General features: G+C 47.0%; 1 pseudogene; it reads right to left on the bottom strand.

The window, feature by feature from the left end:
- Window positions 1–3,115: 3,115 nt before the first annotated feature.
- Window positions 3,116–5,382, bottom strand: LOC101134201 (mitochondrial proton/calcium exchanger protein-like; annotated as a pseudogene).
- Window positions 5,383–6,259: the final 877 nt, after the last annotated feature.

Raw genomic sequence — 6,259 nt, 5'->3', positions numbered from 1 at the left:
CCACGGAGCTTTGCTTACTGCTAGTCCAAGATCGAACTGTGAGGCGGCAACCCTGGCTGGGGGAGGGGCGTCCACCATTGCTGAGGCTTGAGTAGGTAAACAAAGTGGCCCGGAAGCTCGAACTGGGTGGAGCCCCCACAGCTCAACGAGGCCCACCTGCCTCTGTAGACTCCATCTCTGGGGGCAGGGCATAGCTGAACAAAAGGCAGCAGAAACTTCTGCAGACTTAAACGTCCCTGTCTGACAGCTCTGAAGAGAGCAGTGGTTCTCCCAGCACAGTGTTTGAGCTCTGAGAACAGACAGACTGCCTCCTCAAGTGGGTCCCTGACCCCCATGTAGCCTAACTTGGAGACACCTCCCAGTAGGGGCCGACTGACACCTCATACAGCCAGGTGCCGCTCTGGGACAAAGCTTCCAGAGGAAGGATCAGGCAGCAATATTTGCTGTTCTGCAATATTTGCTGTTCTACCACCTCCTCTGGTGATACCCAGGCAAACAGGGTCTGGAGTGGACCTCCAGCAAACTCCAACAGACCTGCAGCTGAGGGACCTGTTAGAAGCAAAACTAACAAACAGGAAGGAATAGCACCAACATCAACAAAAAGGACATCCACACCAAAACCCCATCTGTAGGTCACCATCATCCAAGACCAAAGGTAGATAAAACCACAATGGGGAGAAACCAGAGCAGAAAAGCTGAAAATTATAAAAACTAGAGCACCCCTTCTCCTCCAAAGGATCGCAGCTCCTTGCCAGCAATGGAACAAAGCAGGATGGAGAATGACTTTGACGAGTTGACAGAAGTAGGCTTCAGAAAGTCGGTAATAACAAACTTCTCTGAGCTGAAGGAGGATGTTCAAACCCATCGCAAGGAAGCTAAAAACCTTGTAAAAAGATTAGACGAATGGCTAACTAGAATAAACAGTGTAAAGAAGACCTTAAATGACCTGATGGAGCTGAAAACCATGGCACAAGAATACATGACTCATGCACAAGCTTCAGTAGCCAACTCGATCAAGTGGAAGAAAGGGTATCAGTGATTGAAGATCAAATAAATGAAATGAAGAGAGAAAAGACGCTTAGATAAAAAAAAAGTAAAAAGAAACGAACAAAGCCTCCAAGAAATATGGGACTATGTGAAAAGACCAAATCTACATTTGATTGGTGTACCCTAAAGTGACAGGGAGAATGGAATCAAGCTGGAAAACACTCTTCAGGATATTATCCAGGAGAACTTCCCCAACCTAGCAAGGCAGGCCAACATTCAAATTCAGGAAATACAGAGAACACCACAAAGATGCTCCTCGAGAAGAGCAACCCCAAGACACGTAATTGTCAGGTTCACCAAGGTTGAAATGAAGGAAAAAATGTTAAGGGCAGCCAGAGAGAAAGGTCGGGTTACCCACAAAGGGAAGCCCATCAGACCAACAGCGGATCTCTCAGTAGAAACTCTACAAGCCAGAAGAGAGTGGGGGCCAATATTCAACATTCTTAAAGAAAAGAATTTTCAACCCAGAATTTCATATCCAGCCAAACTAAGCTTCATAAGTGAAGGAGAAATAAAATCCTTTACAGACAGGCAAATGCTGAGAGATTTTGTCACCACCAGGCCTGCCTTATAAGAGCTCCTGAAGGAAGCACTAAACATGGAAAGGAAAAACTGGTACCAGCCACTGCAAAAACATGCCAAATTGTAAAGACCTTCAATGCTAGGAAGAAACTGCATCAACTAACGGGCAAAATAACCAGCTAACATCATAATGACAGGATCAAATTCACACATAACAATATTAACCTTAAATGTAAGTGGGCTAAATGTCCCAGTTAAAAGACACAGACTGGCAAATTGGATAGAGTCAAGACCCATCAGTGTGCTGTATTCAGGAGACCCATCTCACATGCAGAGACACAGGTAGGCTCAAAATAAAGGGATGGAGGAAGATCTACCAAGCAAATGGAAAGCAAAAAAAAAAAAAGCAGGCATTGCAATCCTAGTCTCTGACAAAACAGACTTTAAACCAACAAAGATCAAAAGAGACAAAGAAGGCCATTACATAATGGTAAAGGGATCAATTCAACAAGAAGAGCTAACTATCCTAAATATATATGCACCTAATACAGGAGCACCCAGATTCATAAAGCAAGTCCTGAGAGACCTAAAAAAGAGACTTAGACTCCCACATAATAATAATGGGAGACTTTAACACCCCACTGTCAACATTAGACAGATCAACGAGACAGAAAGTTAACAAGGATATCCAGGACTTGAACTCAGCACCAAGCAGACCTAATAGACATTTACAGAACTCTCGACCCCAAATCAACAGAATATACATTCTTCTCAGCATCTCATCACATTTATTCCAAAATTGACCACATAGTTGGAAGTAAAGCATTAAAAAGTCAGGAAACAACAGGTGCTGGAGAGGATGTGGAGAAATAGGAACGCTTTTATGCTGTTGGTGGGAGTGTAAACTAGTTCAACCATTGTGGAAGACAGTGTGGCGATTCCTCAAGGATCTAGAACTAGAAATACCATTTGACCCAGCAATCCCATTACTGGGTACATATCCAAAGGATTATAAATCATGCTACTATAAAGACACATGCACATGTATGTTTATTGTGGCACTATTCACAATAGCAAAGACTTGGAACCAACCCAAATGTCCATAAATGATAGACTGGATTAAGAAAATGTGGCACATATACACCATGGAATACTATGCAGCCATAAAAAAGGATGAGTTCGTGTCCTTTGTAGCAACGTGGATGAAGCTGGAAACCATCATTCTGAGCAAACTATTGCAAGGACAGAAAACCAAACACTGCATGTTCTCACTCATAGGTGGGAATTGAACAATGAGAACACTTGGACACAGGGCAAGGAACATCACACACCAGGGCCCGTCATGGGATGGGGAGATGGGGGAGGGATAGTATTAGGAGAAATACCTAATGTAAATGACAAGTTAATGGGTGCAGCAAACCAACACGGCACATGTATACATATGTAACAAACCTGCATGTTGTGCACATGTACCCTACGACTTACAGTATAATAATAAAAAAAATAATAATAAAATAAAATTTATTTCTTCTAGTACTGAAAAAAAAAAAAGAATCACCTCAAAGCGATCACTATTATGGTCATTACCACAACAGCTAGTGAAGCAGGATGGAGGCAGACACCTGCAGGGCCACCAACATGCCTGAGAGCCAAGACCAGCCCTAATTCTTCACTTCTGCAGCCTCCTCCTCAGCCTTTCCCTTAGCCTTCTTCTTCTCCTCCACCTCTCCTCCTTCTCCAGCATTGCTACCATCTCAGCCACCTGACTGGTAGAGACGTGAACATCTTTGTCCACAAGCTCAATCACCTTAATGAGCTTGTCAATGTTGACCTTGCCATTCTTACTTTTATCCAGTGTTGAGGCCAAGCTGATCAGCTTGTTTTCTGGAATGTTCTTGATTTGCTTCATGGCGCTGATGAGCTCAGTGATACTGATGACTTTCTCTCCCGCTCCCCCTGAGCTCTCTGCCTGGCCCAGCTTGCCAGGCCTCTGATCCATCTCCAGCTGTGCAATCAAGCTGTCTATCCGCCAGATCATCTGCTGAACTCTCTTTGTCAGTGTCTTGCTGGCTTTAGATTTTTCCACATATTTTTCTTTGCTGGTCTTTGAAACTTCCTTCTTGATCTCTTGCAAGTCATCACTATCGTCCTGGACATCCTCCTTCAGCAGCTCCAGCTCCTCCTTCTCCTTGGTTAGGGACTTATTTTGCTCCTTCAGTTTAGAACATGCATCGCTAAGTACACCCATTTCTTCTTTAGTTATTTTCTCCTCCTTCAAGATCTCCAGCACAGGGGCAGTGTCCTTCAGGGCCTCTGAGGGCAGGATCACATCAGGCACTTCTGGCTGCTGGTCAGCCACTGGCCTCTCAGGGGTGGCTTCTTCCACTTCGTTTCTTGGGATAGCTTCTGCAGCTCATTCTCCCTGTGCTCCAGCTGGATGGCCGTCTCCTCCTGTAATGTGGCCTCCAATTTCACTTTGTTGTCCACCTGCTCACCCTCAACCTTGTCCACTTTCACCTGGGCTCCCTTCACCACTGTCTCTGGAAGAGTCGGCAAGGTGGATTTGAGCTGGTCAGTAGGAGAGAGGGTGTCTGGGAGGTACATAGCTCAGGACAATAAGAGCAGTGATATGGGGATCTCTTGATGCAAATGCAGGTCCAGCCACTGCTTCAGCAGGCTCCTCAGATGGTTTTCTGAGACCCTGAGGGCCCACATCCCTCGAGTTCTACATGTCGACAGCAATTCCTTGATATTCAGGCTGTCCACCCCTTCCTCAGCAATCAACTCATTGTTGGCCTTTATGGACCTCAACCTCATGGTGAGCTGGAAGCATAGGAAGTTGTTGGTGCCTATGGCCTGGAGACCCAGCAGCTCACACAATGCCACCAGCTGCTGGCAGGTGAGGTTATCCAGGGTCAGCTCATCCTCAAATAATTTGGGAAAGCGCATGATTTCTTCATTGTTAGGTCTTTCCTGTCTCTCAGATCTTCTGGAAAAACATGGAGAAGGCTTTGGCAGTCCTCCCCTTGGCTTCTTTTCTCCTCGATGGTGTCCTGGAGAAATTTAGCCAGTTCCAGCTCCCCCATAGCTGCTTCTTCGGTCTCTCCTCCTTGATGGACTGGGTCTCAAATGTGGACAGCAACATGTTGGGAAAGATTTTCACTATGATGGGCAACAGCAACTCCATGAAAAGCACCACTGCAAAGATGAGGAGCGGGACCAGGCAAAAGAGGTCAGCACAGACACGGACAAACTGCCTGTGCTCCCGGTGGGTCAGCATATGGCCACTGAGAATCCCCGAGAGCGAGTGTGTGGCTATCTTGGTGTCCATCCAGAGAAGGCTGAAGCCGTGGTAACAGTGCTTCAGCCCGTCCAGGACCCTCCGCCCCACAGACTTCACTGGCGCCTCTTCAGGGGGGTTGTACCCGGGGCTGCCTTCCTCCAGCTTCTTGTTCTTGTCCTTGTGGGACTTGACTATGGAGTAGTCGCCAAGGTGGGGAGATGAGTGCCAGCAGCATGCAGGACGGTCCTGAGGTCCCATGACCACCAAACATGGTGCCGCCGTAGCCACTGTGTGCCAGCGCTCCGGCCTCACAGGCCAACTGCTGAGGTGATGGCCTCTGAAGGAAGGTACACCGGGTAGGCGGGGGTGCAGCAGCTAAATGGAACATTCACGCGGCTTGTCAGCCCTGCGATGTTTGTCCAATGGAGATCAGCACGATCCCCCAGGTCACCCCTCAGGGCAGCGACGTGGGATGGTGGGAGGCGGGAGGCCATCCAGCCCTGACAGCTCCTCAGTAAGATGGATGACATGGGCCTCCTGCAGCAGCTTCCTCCTCCTCCTCTTCCTCCTCTGAGGCTCCTGGGCCTATGTTGCGCCTCAACCTGGCCCGCAAGGACGACTGACAAAGGCTGTGGACCAACAAACAGGTCCAGGACCCAGCATCAAAGGCGGCCAAGCCACACACAGACTTCCGGGGACCAGGTGGGCAGAGCAGGGACAGGGAGGGGAGGCGGGGTTGCCTTCACCAATGGGCACTTCCGCTCCTGCACACTCCATTTCTTTAGATGGTTGATCTCTTTCATTAGTTTTATCATTTCCTTGTGTAGGTCCTCTACACATTTTGTTATGTTTATACCTAAATAATTCTTTTCTTTTTTTCCTTTTTTTTTTTTTTTTTGCTAAGTTACTGCATTTTAAATGTCAAATTGTAGTTGTTCGTTGCTGGTATCTATGAAAGCAATGGACTTCTGTATATTAACTTTTTTTTTTTTTTTGAGATGGAGTCTTGCTCTGTTGCCCAGGCTGGAGTGCAGTGGCTCAACCTCGGTTCACTGCAACCTCCGCCAAAAGGGTTCAAGCAATTATCCTGTCTCAGCCTCCTGAGTAGCTGGGTCTACAGGCACCCGCCATCATGCCTGGCTGATTTTTGTATTTTTAGTAGATATGGGGTTTCACCATATTGGTCAGGCTGGTCTTGAACTCCTGGCCTCAGGCGATTCACCCACCTCAGCCTCCCAAAGTGCTGGGATTACTCGCATGAGACACCACGCCCAGCCCTGTACATTAACTTCGCATCTTGCAACTTTGCTATTTGTTCTAGTCATTTTTTTGAAGTTATTTGGGATTTTCTCCATAAACTGTCATGTTATCTGTGAACAAAGACAGCTTTATTTCTTCCTTCCTAAT

The sequence above is a fragment of the Gorilla gorilla genome, chromosome 16 (assembly GCF_029281585.2).
Source record: "Gorilla gorilla gorilla isolate KB3781 chromosome 16, NHGRI_mGorGor1-v2.1_pri, whole genome shotgun sequence".
Lineage (NCBI taxonomy): Eukaryota > Metazoa > Chordata > Mammalia > Primates > Hominidae > Gorilla > Gorilla gorilla.
Note: the sequence above shows the minus strand (reverse complement) of the source record. Positions and strands in the feature narration are given on the sequence as shown.